The sequence below is a fragment of the Ranitomeya variabilis genome, chromosome 4 (genome assembly GCF_051348905.1).
Source record: "Ranitomeya variabilis isolate aRanVar5 chromosome 4, aRanVar5.hap1, whole genome shotgun sequence".
NCBI lineage: Eukaryota > Metazoa > Chordata > Amphibia > Anura > Dendrobatidae > Ranitomeya > Ranitomeya variabilis.
Window position 1 is genome coordinate 393872875 of NC_135235.1, and position 15593 is coordinate 393888467.

The 15593-nt window shown below is 54.0% G+C and overlaps 1 protein-coding gene across 3 annotated transcripts in view; it reads right to left on the bottom strand.

Annotated features, from left to right (window-relative positions):
- LOC143764871 (uncharacterized) overlaps positions 1-4732 on the bottom strand; it is a 123563-nt gene extending 118831 nt beyond the window's left edge. Inside the window, exon 1 of one of the 3 annotated variants that reach the window (XM_077250926.1) lies at positions 4626-4732. The gene's annotated coding sequence lies outside the window, so the exon portion shown is untranslated. The other 2 variants (XM_077250927.1, XM_077250929.1) reach the window with 2 other exon arrangements.
- Positions 4733-15593: the final 10861 nt, after the last annotated feature.

Consider the following 15593-nt stretch of genomic DNA (forward strand, 5'->3'; position numbering starts at 1 on the left):
GAATCAGCGGCCTTGGAGGTTGTTCGTGCAGTTGTTTAATTTTGTAGAAAAAAAAACAGATCACAGACATGGCAAAAAACTAAAGTCATTTCAAATGGCAACATTCTGGCTTTAAGAAACACTAAAAGAAATCAAGAACAAAAAATGTGGTAGTCCGTAATGGTTAATTTTTTTTAACCAAGCATAGGGGAAAAGTTATGGAATCACTCAGTTCTGAGGAAAAAATTATGGAATCATGAAAAACAAACAAAAAAACATTCCAAAACATCACTAGTATTTTGTTGCACCACCTCTGGCTTTTATAACAGCTTGCAGTCTCTGAGGCATGGACTTAATGAGTGTCACACAGCACTCTTCGTCAATCTGGCTCCAACTTTCTGATTGCTGTTGCCAGATCAGCTTTGCAGGTTGGAGCCTTGTCATGGATTATTTTCTTCAACTTCCACCAAAGATTTTCAATTGGATTGAGATCCGGACTATTTGCAGGCCATGTCATTGACTTTATGTGTCTTTTTTCAATGAATGCTTTCACAGTTTTTGCTCTACGGCAGGATGCATTATCATCTTGAAAAATGATTTCATCATCCCCATACATCCTTTCAATTGATGGGATAAGAAAAGTGTCCAAAATATCAACATAAACTTGTGCATTTGTTGAAGATGTAATGACAGCCTTCTCCCCAGTGCCTTTACCTGACATGCAGCCCCATATCATCAATGACTGTGGAAATTTACATGTTCTCTTCAGGCAGTCATCTTTAGAAGGCTGCGGTCACACTAGCAGTATTTGGTCAGTATTTTAGATGAGTATTTGTAAGACAAAACCAGGAGTGGGTGATAAATGCAGAAGTGGTGCATATGTTTCTAATATACTTTTCCTCTAATTGTTCCACTCCTGGTTTTGGCTTACAAATACTGATGTAAAATACTGACCAAACACTGCTAGTGTGACGGCAGCCTAAATCTAATTGGAACGGCACCAAACAAAAGTTCCAGCATTATCACCTTGCCCAATGCAGATTCGCGATTCATCACTGAATATGTCTTTCATCCAGTCATCCACAGTCCACGATTTCTTTTCCTTAGCCCATTGTAACTTTGTTTTTTTCTGTTTAGGTGTTAATGATGGCTTTCGTTTAGCTTTTCTGTATGTAAATCCCATTTCCTTTAGGCGGTTTCTTACAGTTCGGTCACAGACGTTGACTCCAGTTTCCACCCATTCCTCATTTGTTTTGTTGTGCATATCCGGTTTTGGAGACATATTGCTTTAAGTTTCCGGTCTTGACGTCTTCCTTGGTCTACCAGTATGTTTGCCTTTAACAACCTTCCCATGTTGTTTGTATTTGGTCCAGATTATGAACATAGCTGACTGTGAACAACCAACATCTTTTGCAACATTGCGTGATGATTTACCCTCTTTTAAGAGTTTGGTAATCCTCTCCTTTGTTTCAATTGACATCTCTGGTGTTGGAGCCATGATTCATGTCAGTCCACTAGGTGCAACAGCTCTCCAAGGTGTGATCACTCCTTTTTAGATACAGACTAACAAGCAGTTCTAATTTGATGCAGGTGTTATTTTTGGGTATGAAAATTTACACGGTGATTCCATAGTTTTTTCCTCAGAATTGAGTGATTCCATAATTTTTCCCTATGCTTGGTTAAAAACAGTAACCATTAGGTCATGTTCACACTTTGCGGGTTTTACCGCAGATCCGCGGTGATTTTGATGCTGTGGGTCCGCAGCAGTTTCCATAGCGTTTACATTTACATGTAAACCCTATGGAAACCGCAAACCGCTGTGCACATGCTGCGGGAAAAACTGCGCAGAAACGCAGCGGTTTACAACCCGCAGCATGTCACTTCTTTGTGCAGAATCGCAGCGATTCTGCACCCATAGGAATGCATTGATCCGGTTACTTCCCGCATGGGGCTGTGCCCACGATGCGGGAAGTAAGCGGATAATGTGCGGTTGCTACCCGGGGTGGAGGAGAGGAGACTCTCCTCCAGGCCCTGGGAACCATAAATAGTGTAAAAAAAAAATTAAAATAAAAAATGATGCTATACTCACCTCTCAGCGCTGCACGCGGCCGTCCGGTCTCAGTCGCTGTGCGAGCAGGGCCTGAGATGACGTCGCGGTCACATGACCGTGACGTCGCGGTCACATGACCGTGACGTCACAAAGGTCCTTCTCGGCACAGCATCTTTGGAACCGGACCGCCGGGTGCAGCGCCGAGGAGATCGGGACGTCAGAGGGTGAGTATATAACCATGTTTTATTATTTTTAACATTACTATTGATGCTGCATATTGCTGCATATATAGAGAATCAAAGGGTTACCTTAAGCGAATTGGACATGCCCATATTAAATTGTATAACTATAAGTAGCAAATACATAAAATGTCCTTGGTTATGGAAGAATGCGTATATGTTCAACGCTATAAACTTTCAATCATATAAAAAAATTGCGTATACTGAACAATTTATAAATATAATTTTATTAGAAAAGTTCAAACATGAGGAGAACCAACTTCCTCAAAAACACAAAACATATCTAAAAACCTAATTGCCACATGTGTGTTCTAATGGTGAGCCAGCAGATAAAAAAGTGGCACCACTCTGAGTATAAATCTATCACAAAAGAGTGTACTAATTACACTGCAGCACTATATATTTAGATGCATGATCAATTGTCCGATACATGACACTAGGGGTGAAATTAACACCTTGTAAACCAACTATCAGAAAAGTTGAAATCAGAATCACTAAGTCCGTATGCGATCAAATGCAAATTCAGTCAGAAATGCTGCAGCAAACAAGTATATCAGATAATAAAACATTACATTACCAGAGATGCTCAGAGAGTGGTGCCACTACCCCAAATCGCATACGGACTTAGTGATTCTGATTTCAACTTTTCTGATAGTTGGTTTACAAGGTGTTAATTTCACCTAGTGTCATGTATCGGACAATTGATCATGCATCTAAATATATAGTGCTGCAGTGTAATTAGTACACTCTTTTGTGATAGATTTATACTCAGAGTGGTGCCACTTTTTTATCTGCTGGCTCACCATTAGAACACACATGTGGCAATTAGGTTTTTAGATATGTTTTGTGTTTTTGAGGAAGTTGGTTCTCCTCATGTTTGAACTTTTCTAATAAAATTATATTTATAAATTGTTCAGTATACGCAATTTTTTTATATGATTGAAATATTGCTGCATATGCAGCATCAATAGTATAGGAGTAAACCCGCAGCGGAAATCGCAAAACAAACCGCGATAAATCTGCAGGGATAACCGCAGCGGTTTTGCCCTGCAGATTTATCAATTCCGCTGCGGGAGAACCCGCAGAGGACCCCGCAAAGTGTGAACATGGCCTTACCGACTACCACATTTTTTGCTCTTGATTTCTTTTAGTGTTTCTTAAAGCCAGAAAGTTGCCATTTGAAATGACTTTAGTTTTGTGCCATGTCTGTGATCTGCTTTTTTTCTACAAAATTAAACAACTGAATGAACATCCTCCAAGGCCGGTGATTCCATAATTTTTGCCAGGGGTTGTAATATAGGAGTTTCACCTTTTTGTATTAAAGAACTGAAATAAATTAACTTTCTGATGATATTCTAATTCTGTGAGAAGCATCTGTATACCTTAAGGCTGCTTCTGTCTTCTCTTGGTCTCCAGTGGACCAACAGATGTAGTAAATGGAACTTGTCAGGACCCGTGCCCGTACCAAACTGCCGCTATAGCTTTACAGACGCAGATTACTGTGCTCTAACAAGGTGCTCTATGTTACACAATAACATTACGGTCATGACAAAATGGACTTAATTCTGCTGTTTGGTGTATGTGAATAAACCAGCACAAGCCCGGAGGTGGAACTTCTCCCCAGACATCTTTCTCTACAGACAGAAGGCAGGAGGATCTAATTTGTTACAATTAATTTGATGAATAACAAGTTTATGGATTGCCTTATTGTTGTCTATATTGGGAGCCCAGTACACGACTCCTGACGAAGCTCCATTTCCTAGTGGAAGGACAGGACAGCCCGCCAGCAGAATACAGACGGCCATGCCCTGCGCACCCACTACACGCTGCGCACCCACTACACGCTGCGCACCCACTACACGCTGCGCACCCACTACACGCTGCGCACCCACTACACGCTGCGCACCCACTACACGCTGCGCACCCACTACACGCTGCGCACCCACTACACGCTGCGCACCCACTACACGCTGCGCACCCACTACACGCTGCGCACCCACTACACGCTGCGCACCCACTACACGCTGCGCACCCACTACACGCTGCGCACCCACTACACGCTGCGCACCCACTACACGCTGCGCACCCACTACACGCTGTGCACCCACTACACGCTGTCCACAGGCCCTGCAGCTGTATACACAGGAGCCGGGCAGCTAGGCCAGGCGCTGTGCCTACACCGTCCATTTCTAGCTATGGACATACCGGTGACAGGCAGCACTGCCAAGAACATCCTGCCCCCACAGCAGCCTGCAGAGAAATCACATACGGGGCACAAAAGATGACGTTCTCCTTTAAGGCCGAGCACAGAAAAGGTTATAAAGCCTGCCTGTCCGCCACAGCCGCACTCCTCTTACCCCTGAGCTGAATGCGCCTCCGCAGCCAATCAACGTCATTATATAGGACCCAGGATCAGAGAGAGCCCCCATTGTGACGTCATAGGCGCGCGCCGGGATGGCTTCTACACATGCGCAATGACAACAAATGACAAACTAGCATAGGACTCTCACGTGACTCTGTAGGCACATACACAACTAGTCATAAGTGGGCGGGTTAGTCAGCCCGGAGTGTGGCCCCGCCCCCGGGACGGCTGGGAAGCTGGCTGCTGCTAAGTGACTGAAGTAACCGATTAATAAAGTTATTGTAAAATCCCCGCTTGTACGGCGGCCTGTAGAGGAAAAAACCCAGATTGCAAGTTTGTGCACTGTCACAGTGGGCTGCAGGCCACAATGCTACAGAAACTTTACAATTTACTTTTCCCAAGAAAGGAGGGATTTTATTTTATAGTATACTGCTTGTTGCCTAGGCTACCGGCCTCCACTGCAGTAGTGACAGAACAAGTGCAGTGCCTACAAGATTCTTCCTACAGAGCTTGGAAGCGCTGCTCTGGAGCTGGAGTGCATGGTTAGCGCTAGGTACGGCCAGCTTCAGTGCTTGGCATAACAGCGCACAGGTCAGGCCAACAGGGTGATGGTGCCATCAGGAGGCCGGGGAGCAGTGTGCTCCTGATCCATGCTGCCCATACACAGGCAGCACGGGTCAGATCCTGGTGGCATGCTTACAGCCGGGCTGGGTATAGAACGTTCCAGAGTCTCCATAGTTAGAAGGTCCAAGGACAAGACTAGCCCAGCGCTGCTCCGAAACAGCTTCTCCCAGCACCACCCCAGTCATATAGGCCATGTGCACACGCTGCGGATTCCATTGCGGAATTTTCCGCAGCGGTTTTGATAAATCCGCAGTGCAAAACTGCTGCGGTTTTTACTGCGGATTTATTGCGGATTCCCCTGCGGGTTTTCACCTGCAGTTTCCTATTGGAGCAGGTGAAAAACCGCTGCGGATTCCGCACAAAGAATTGACATGCTGCGGAAAATAAACCGCTGCGTTTCCGCGCATTTTTTTCCGCAGCATGTGCACTGCGGATTTCATTTCCCATAGCTTTACATGGTACTGTAAATGCATGGGAAACCGCTGCGGATCCGCAGCCGCGGAAACGCTGCGGATCCGCAGCAAAATCCGCAGCGTGTGCACATACCCATACAGGTCTCCACTGTGGGAGAAAAATGAGCGAACAGCCAGAACCAGTGGAGGAATGGGATCAGTAGGGACAATAGTACTGGGAGTGGAGATCAGGGGAACTTAGGTCATGTTAGCCCATCTAGACAGCCATGTCAGTTCCTCTATCGTGTAGATGGCATTGCCATGGATAGGGTATTGCTGCTCACACTGAATGGGCAGTGTGGTAGACACTGCTGTGGCTATGAGCATTGATGTGGCAGGAGTGCAGTGATGATATTGGCCCATGTCGGGCAGGAGTGCAGTGATGATAGTGGCCCCTGTCGGGCAGAAGTGCAGTGATGATATTGGCCCATGTCGGGCAGGAGTGCAGTGATGATAGTGGCCCCTGTCGGGCAGGAGTGCAGTGATGATGGTGGCCCCTGTCGGGCAGAAGTGCAGTGATAATAGTGGCCCCTGTCGGCCAGGAGTGCAGTGATGATAGTGGCCCCTGTCGGGCAGGAGTGCAGTGATGATAGTGGCCCTGTCGGCCAGGAGTGCAGTGATGATAGTGGCCCCTGTCGGGAAGGAGTGCAGTGATGATAGTGGCCCCTGTCGGCCAGGAGTGCAGTGATGATAGTGGCCCCTGTCGTCCAGGAGTGCAGTGATGATAGTGGCCCCTGTCGGGAAGGAGTGCAGTGATGATAGTGACCCCTGTCAGGAAGGAGTGCAGTGATGATAGTGGCCCCTGTCGGCCAGGAGTGCAGTGATGATAGTGGCCTCTGTCGGGCAGGAGTGCAGTGATGATAGTGGCCCCTGTCAGTGAGGAGTGCAGTGATGATAGTGGCCTCTGTCGGGCAGGAGTGCAGTGATGATAGTGGCCCCTGTCAGTGAGGAGTGCAGTGATGATAGTGGCCCCTGTTGGGCAGGAGTGCAGTGATGATAGTGGCCCCTGTCGGACAGGAGTGCAGTGATGATATTGGCCCCTGTCAGGGAGGAGTGCAGTGATGATAGTGGCCCCTGTAGGGCAGGAGTGCAGTGATGATAGTGGCCCCTGTCGGGCATGGGTGCAGTGATGATAGTGGCCCCTGTCAGGGAGGAGTGCAGTGATGATAGTGGCCCTGTCGGGCAGAAGTGCAGTGATGATAGTGGCCCCTGTCGGGCATGGGTGCAGTGATGATAGTGGCCCCTGTCAGGGAGGAGTGCAGTGATGATAGTGGCCCCTGTCGGGCAGGAGTGCAGTGATGATGGTGGCCCCTGTCGGGCAGAAGTGCAGTGATGATAGTGGACCCTGTCGGCCATGAGTGCAGTGATGATAGTGGCCCCTGTCGGCCAGGAGTGCAGTGATGATAGTGGCCCTGTCGGCCAGGAGTGCAGTGATGATAGTGGCCCCTGTCGGGAAGGAGTGCAGTGATGATAGTGGCCCCTGTCAGGAAGGAGTGCAGTGATGATAGTGACCCCTGTCAGGAAGGAGTGCAGTGATGATAGTGGCCCCTGTCAGCCAGGAGTGCAGTGATGATAGTGGCCTCTGTCGGGCAGGAGTGCAGTGATGATAGTGGCCCCTGTCAGTGAGGAGTGCAGTGATGATAGTGGCCCCTGTCGGGCAGGAGTGCAGTGATGATAGTGGCCCTGTTGGGCAGGAGTGCAGTGATGATAGTGGCCCCTGTCGGGCATGGGTGCAGTGATGATAGTGGCCCCTGTCAGGGAGAAGTGCAGTGATGATAGTGGCCCCTGTCGGGCATGGGTGCAGTGATGATAGTGGCCCCTGTCAGGGAGGAGTGCAGTGATGATAGTGGCCCCTGTAGGGCAGGAGTGCAGTGATGATAGTGGCCCCTGTCGGGCAGGAGTGCAGTGATGATAGTGGCCCTGTCGGCCAGGAGTGCAGTGATGATAGGGGCCCCTGTCGGGAAGGAGTGCAGTGATGATAGTGGCCCCTGTCGGCCAGGAGTGCAGTGATGATAGTGGCCCCTGTCGGCCAGGAGTGCAATGATGATAGTGGCCTCTGTCGGGCAGGAGTGCAGTGATGATAGTGGCCCCTGTCGGGAAGGAGTGCAGTGATGATAGTGGCCCCTGTCGGCCAGGAGTGCAGTGATGATAGTGGCCCCTGTCGGGAAGGAGTGCAGTGATGATAGTGGCCCCTGTCGGCCAGGAGTGCAATGATGATAGTGGCCTCTGTCGGGCAGGAGTGCAGTGATGATAGTGGCCCCTGTCGGGCAGGAGTGCAGTGATGATAGTGGCCCTGTCGGGCAGGAGTGCAGTGATGATAGTGGCCCCTGTCGGACAGGAGTGCAGTGATGATATTGGCCCCTGTCAGGGAGGAGTGCAGTGATGATAGTGGCCCCTGTAGGGCAGGAGTGCAGTGATGATAGTGGCCCTGTCGGGCAGGAGTGCAGTGATGATAGTGGCCCCTGTCGGGCATGGGTGCAGTGATGATAGTGGCCCCTGTCAGGGAGGAGTGCAGTGATGATAGTGGCCCTGTCGGGCAGAAGTGCAGTGATGATAGTGGCCCCTGTCGGGCATGGGTGCAGTGATGATAGTGGCCCCTGTCAGGGAGGAGTGCAGTGATGATAGTGGCCCCTGTAGGGCAGGAGTGCAGTGATGATAGTGGCCCCTGTAGGGCAGGAGTGCAGTGATGATGGTGGCCCCTGTCGGGCAGGAGTGCAGTGATGATAGTGGCCCCTGTCGGCCAGGAGTGCAGTGATGATAGTGGCCCCTGTCCGGAAGGAGTGCAGTGATTATAGTGGCCCCTGTCGGGAAGGAGTGCAGTGATGATAGTGGCCCCTGTCGGCCAGGAGTGCAGTGATGATAGTGGCCCCTGTCCGGAAGGAGTGTAGTGATTATAGTGGCCCCTGTCGGGAAGGAGTGCAGTGATGATAGTGGCCCCTGTCGGCCAGGAGTGCAGTGATGATAGTGGCCCCTGTCGGGAAGGAGTGCAGTGATGATAGTGGCCCCTGTCGTTCAGGAGTGCAGTGATGATGGTGGCCCGTCGGGCAGGAGTGCAGTGATGATAGTGGCCCCTGTCGGGAAGGAGTGCAGTGATGATAGTGGCCTCTGTCGGGAAGGAGTGCAGTGATGATGGTGGCCCCTGTCGGGAGGGAGTGCAGTGATGATGGTGGCCCACGTCGGGCATGGATGCAGTGATGATGGTGGCCCCTGTCGGGCAGAAGTGCAGTGATGATAGTGGCCCCTGTCGGCCATGAGTGCAGTGATGATAGTGGCCCCTGTCGGCCAGGAGTGCAGTGATGATAGTGGCCCTGTCGGCCAGGAGTGCAGTGATGATAGTGGCCCCTGTCGGGAAGGAGTGCAGTGATGATAGTGGCCCCTGTCGGCCAGGAGTACAGTGATGATAGTGGCCCCTGTCGGCCAGGAGTGCAGTGATGATAGTGGCCCCTGTCGGGCAGGAGTGCAGTGATGATAGTGGCCCCTGTCGGGCAGGAGTGCAGTGATGATAGTGGCCCCTGTCGGGCATGGGTGCAGTGATGATAGTGGCCCCTGTCAGGGAGGAGTGCAGTGATGATAGTGGCCCCTGTCGGGCAGGAGTGCAGTGATGATGGTGGCCCCTGTCGGGCAGAAGTGCAGTGATGATAGTGGCCCCTGTCGGCCATGAGTGCAGTGATGATAGTGGCCCCTGTCGGCCAGGAGTGCAGTGATGATAGTGGCCCTGTCGGCCAGGAGTGCAGTGATGATAGTGGCCCCTGTCGGGAAGGAGTGCAGTGATGATAGTGGCCCCTGTCAGGAAGGAGTGCAGTGATGATAGTGACCCCTGTCAGGAAGGAGTGCAGTGATGATAGTGGCCCCTGTCAGCCAGGAGTGCAGGGATGATAGTGGCCTCTGTCGGGCAGGAGTGCAGTGATGATAGTGGCCCCTGTCAGTGAGGAGTGCAGTGATGATAGTGGCCCCTGTCGGGCAGGAGTGCAGTGATGATAGTGGCCCTGTTGGGCAGGAGTGCAGTGATGATAGTGGCCCCTGTCGGGCATGGGTGCAGTGATGATAGTGGCCCCTGTCAGGGAGGAGTGCAGTGATGATAGTGGCCCTGTCGGGCAGAAGTGCAGTGATGATAGTGGCCCCTGTCGGGCATGGGTGCAGTGATGATAGTGGCCCCTGTCAGGGAGGAGTGCAGTGATGATAGTGGCCCCTGTAGGGCAGGAGTGCAGTGATGATAGTGGCCCCTGTCGGGCAGGAGTGCAGTGATGATAGTGGCCCTGTCGGCCAGGAGTGCAGTGATGATAGGGGCCCCTGTCGGGAAGGAGTGCAGTGATGATAGTGGCCCCTGTCGGCCAGGAGTGCAGTGATGATAGTGGCCCCTGTCGGCCAGGAGTGCAATGATGATAGTGGCCTCTGTCGGGCAGGAGTGCAGTGATGATAGTGGCCCCTGTCGGGAAGGAGTGCAGTGATGATAGTGGCCCCTGTCGGCCAGGAGTGCAGTGATGATAGTGGCCCCTGTCGGGAAGGAGTGCAGTGATGATAGTGGCCCCTGTCGGCCAGGAGTGCAATGATGATAGTGGCCTCTGTCGGGCAGGAGTGCAGTGATGATAGTGGCCCCTGTCGGGCAGGAGTGCAGTGATGATAGTGGCCCTGTCGGGCAGGAGTGCAGTGATGATAGTGGCCCCTGTCGGACAGGAGTGCAGTGATGATATTGGCCCCTGTCAGGGAGGAGTGCAGTGATGATAGTGGCCCCTGTAGGGCAGGAGTGCAGTGATGATAGTGGCCCTGTCGGGCAGGAGTGCAGTGATGATAGTGGCCCCTGTCGGGCATGGGTGCAGTGATGATAGTGGCCCCTGTCAGGGAGGAGTGCAGTGATGATAGTGGCCCTGTCGGGCAGAAGTGCAGTGATGATAGTGGCCCCTGTCGGGCATGGGTGCAGTGATGATAGTGGCCCCTGTCAGGGAGGAGTGCAGTGATGATAGTGGCCCCTGTAGGGCAGGAGTGCAGTGATGATAGTGGCCCCTGTAGGGCAGGAGTGCAGTGATGATGGTGGCCCCTGTCGGGCAGGAGTGCAGTGATGATAGTGGCCCCTGTCGGCCAGGAGTGCAGTGATGATAGTGGCCCCTGTCCGGAAGGAGTGCAGTGATTATAGTGGCCCCTGTCGGGAAGGAGTGCAGTGATGATAGTGGCCCCTGTCGGCCAGGAGTGCAGTGATGATAGTGGCCCCTGTCCGGAAGGAGTGTAGTGATTATAGTGGCCCCTGTCGGGAAGGAGTGCAGTGATGATAGTGGCCCCTGTCGGCCAGGAGTGCAGTGATGATAGTGGCCCCTGTCGGGAAGGAGTGCAGTGATGATAGTGGCCCCTGTCGTTCAGGAGTGCAGTGATGATGGTGGCCCGTCGGGCAGGAGTGCAGTGATGATAGTGGCCCCTGTCGGGAAGGAGTGCAGTGATGATAGTGGCCTCTGTCGGGAAGGAGTGCAGTGATGATGGTGGCCCCTGTCGGGAGGGAGTGCAGTGATGATGGTGGCCCACGTCGGGCATGGATGCAGTGATGATGGTGGCCCCTGTCGGGCAGAAGTGCAGTGATGATAGTGGCCCCTGTCGGCCATGAGTGCAGTGATGATAGTGGCCCCTGTCGGCCAGGAGTGCAGTGATGATAGTGGCCCTGTCGGCCAGGAGTGCAGTGATGATAGTGGCCCCTGTCGGGAAGGAGTGCAGTGATGATAGTGGCCCCTGTCGGCCAGGAGTACAGTGATGATAGTGGCCCCTGTCGGCCAGGAGTGCAGTGATGATAGTGGCCCCTGTCGGGCAGGAGTGCAGTGATGATAGTGGCCCCTGTCGGGCAGGAGTGCAGTGATGATAGTGGCCCCTGTCGGGCAGGAGTGCAGTGATGATAGTGGCCCCTGTCGGGCAGGAGTGCAGTGATGATAGTGGCCCCTGTCGGGAAGGAGTGCAGTGATGATAGTGGCCCCTGTCGGCCAGGAGTGCAGTGATGATAGTGGCCCCTGTCGGGCAGGAGTGCAGTGATGATAGTGGACCCTGTCGGGCAGGAGTGCAGTGATGATAGTGGACCCTGTCGGGCAAGAGTGCAGTGATGATAGTGGCCCCTGTCGGGAGGGAGTGCAGTGATGATGGTGGCCCACGTCGGGCATGGATGCAGTGATGATGGTGGCCCCTGTCGGGCAGAAGTGCAGTGATGATAGTGGCCCCTGTCGGCCATGAGTGCAGTGATGATAGTGGCCCCTGTCGGCCAGGAGTGCAGTGATGATAGTGGCCCTGTCGGCCAGGAGTGCAGTGATGATAGTGGCCCCTGTCGGGAAGGAGTGCAGTGATGATAGTGGCCCCTGTCGGCCAGGAGTACAGTGATGATAGTGGCCCCTGTCGGCCAGGAGTGCAGTGATGATAGTGGCCCCTGTCGGGCAGGAGTGCAGTGATGATAGTGGCCCCTGTCGGGCAGGAGTGCAGTGATGATAGTGGCCCCTGTCGGGCAGGAGTGCAGTGATGATAGTGGCCCCTGTCGGGCAGGAGTGCAGTGATGATAGTGGCCCCTGTCGGGAAGGAGTGCAGTGATGATAGTGGCCCCTGTCGGCCAGGAGTGCAGTGATGATAGTGGCCCCTGTCGGGCAGGAGTGCAGTGATGATAGTGGACCCTGTCGGGCAGGAGTGCAGTGATGATAGTGGACCCTGTCGGGCAAGAGTGCAGTGATGATAGTGGCCCCTGTCGGGAAGGAGTGCAGTGATGATAGTGGACCCTGTCGGGCAGGAGTGCAGTGATGATAGTGGACCCTGTCGGGCAGGAGTGCAGTGATGATAGTGGACCCTGTCAGGAAGGAGTGCAGTGATGATAGTGGACCCTGTCGGGCAGGAGTGCAGTGATGATAGTGGCCCCTGTCGGGAAGGAGTGCAGTGATGATAGTGGCCCCTGTCAGGGAGGAGTGCAGTGATGATAGTGGCCCTGTCGGGCAGAAGTGCAGTGATGATAGTGGCCCCTGTCGGGCATGGGTGCAGTGATGATAGTGGCCCCTGTCAGGGAGGAGTGCAGTGATGATAGTGGCCCCTGTAGGGCAGGAGTGCAGTGATGATAGTGGCCCCTGTAGGGCAGGAGTGCAGTGATGATGGTGGCCCCTGTCGGGCAGGAGTGCAGTGATGATAGTGGCCCCTGTCGGCCAGGAGTGCAGTGATGATAGTGGCCCCTGTCCGGAAGGAGTGCAGTGATTATAGTGGCCCCTGTCGGGAAGGAGTGCAGTGATGATATTGGCCCCTGTCGGCCAGGAGTGCAGTGATGATAGTGGCCCCTGTCCGGAAGGAGTGCAGTGATTATAGTGGCCCCTGTCGGGAAGGAGTGCAGTGATGATAGTGGCCCCTGTCGGCCAGGAGTGCAGTGATGATAGTGGCCCCTGTCGGGAAGGAGTGCAGTGATGATAGTGGCCCCTGTCGTTCAGGAGTGCAGTGATGATGGTGGCCCGTCGGGCAGGAGTGCAGTGATGATAGTGGCCCCTGTCGGGAAGGAGTGCAGTGATGATAGTGGCCTCTGTCGGGAAGGAGTGCAGTGATGATGGTGGCCCCTGTCGGGAGGGAGTGCAGTGATGATGGTGGCCCACGTCGGGCATGGATGCAGTGATGATGGTGGCCCCTGTCGGGCAGAAGTGCAGTGATGATAGTGGCCCCTGTCGGCCATGAGTGCAGTGATGATAGTGGCCCCTGTCGGCCAGGAGTGCAGTGATGATAGTGGCCCTGTCGGCCAGGAGTGCAGTGATGATAGTGGCCCCTGTCGGGAAGGAGTGCAGTGATGATAGTGGCCCCTGTCGGCCAGGAGTACAGTGATGATAGTGGCCCCTGTCGGCCAGGAGTGCAGTGATGATAGTGGCCCCTGTCGGGCAGGAGTGCAGTGATGATAGTGGCCCCTGTCGGGCAGGAGTGCAGTGATGATAGTGGCCCCTGTCGGGCAGGAGTGCAGTGATGATAGTGGCCCCTGTCGGGCAGGAGTGCAGTGATGATAGTGGCCCCTGTCGGGAAGGAGTGCAGTGATGATAGTGGCCCCTGTCGGCCAGGAGTGCAGTGATGATAGTGGCCCCTGTCGGGCAGGAGTGCAGTGATGATAGTGGACCCTGTCGGGCAGGAGTGCAGTGATGATAGTGGACCCTGTCGGGCAAGAGTGCAGTGATGATAGTGGCCCCTGTCGGGAGGGAGTGCAGTGATGATGGTGGCCCACGTCGGGCATGGATGCAGTGATGATGGTGGCCCCTGTCGGGCAGAAGTGCAGTGATGATAGTGGCCCCTGTCGGCCATGAGTGCAGTGATGATAGTGGCCCCTGTCGGCCAGGAGTGCAGTGATGATAGTGGCCCTGTCGGCCAGGAGTGCAGTGATGATAGTGGCCCCTGTCGGGAAGGAGTGCAGTGATGATAGTGGCCCCTGTCGGCCAGGAGTACAGTGATGATAGTGGCCCCTGTCGGCCAGGAGTGCAGTGATGATAGTGGCCCCTGTCGGGCAGGAGTGCAGTGATGATAGTGGCCCCTGTCGGGCAGGAGTGCAGTGATGATAGTGGCCCCTGTCGGGCAGGAGTGCAGTGATGATAGTGGCCCCTGTCGGGCAGGAGTGCAGTGATGATAGTGGCCCCTGTCGGGAAGGAGTGCAGTGATGATAGTGGCCCCTGTCGGCCAGGAGTGCAGTGATGATAGTGGCCCCTGTCGGGCAGGAGTGCAGTGATGATAGTGGACCCTGTCGGGCAGGAGTGCAGTGATGATAGTGGACCCTGTCGGGCAAGAGTGCAGTGATGATAGTGGCCCCTGTCGGGAAGGAGTGCAGTGATGATAGTGGACCCTGTCGGGCAGGAGTGCAGTGATGATAGTGGACCCTGTCGGGCAGGAGTGCAGTGATGATAGTGGACCCTGTCAGGAAGGAGTGCAGTGATGATAGTGGACCCTGTCGGGCAGGAGTGCAGTGATGATAGTGGCCCCTGTCGGGAAGGAGTGCAGTGATGATAGTGGCCCCTGTCAGGGAGGAGTGCAGTGATGATAGTGGCCCTGTCGGGCAGAAGTGCAGTGATGATAGTGGCCCCTGTCGGGCATGGGTGCAGTGATGATAGTGGCCCCTGTCAGGGAGGAGTGCAGTGATGATAGTGGCCCCTGTAGGGCAGGAGTGCAGTGATGATAGTGGCCCCTGTAGGGCAGGAGTGCAGTGATGATGGTGGCCCCTGTCGGGCAGGAGTGCAGTGATGATAGTGGCCCCTGTCGGCCAGGAGTGCAGTGATGATAGTGGCCCCTGTCCGGAAGGAGTGCAGTGATTATAGTGGCCCCTGTCGGGAAGGAGTGCAGTGATGATATTGGCCCCTGTCGGCCAGGAGTGCAGTGATGATAGTGGCCCCTGTCCGGAAGGAGTGCAGTGATTATAGTGGCCCCTGTCGGGAAGGAGTGCAGTGATGATAGTGGCCCCTGTCGGCCAGGAGTGCAGTGATGATAGTGGCCCCTGTCGGGAAGGAGTGCAGTGATGATAGTGGCCCCTGTCGTTCAGGAGTGCAGTGATGATGGTGGCCCGTCGGGCAGGAGTGCAGTGATGATAGTGGCCCCTGTCGGGAAGGAGTGCAGTGATGATAGTGGCCTCTGTCGGGAAGGAGTGCAGTGATGATAGTGGCCCCTGTCGGGCAGGAGTGCAGTGATGATAGTGGCCCCTGTCGGGAAGGAGTGCAGTGATGATAGTGGCCTCTGTCGGGAAGGAGTGCAGTGATGATAGTGGCCCCTGTCGGGCAGGAGTGCAGTGATGATAGTGGCCCCTGTCGGGAAGGAGTGCAGTGATGATAGTGGCCCCTGTCGGCCAGGAGTGCAGTGATGATAGTGGCCCCTGTCGGGCAGGAGTGCAGTGATGATAGTGGACCCTGTCGGGCAGGAGTGCAGTGATGATAGTGGACCCT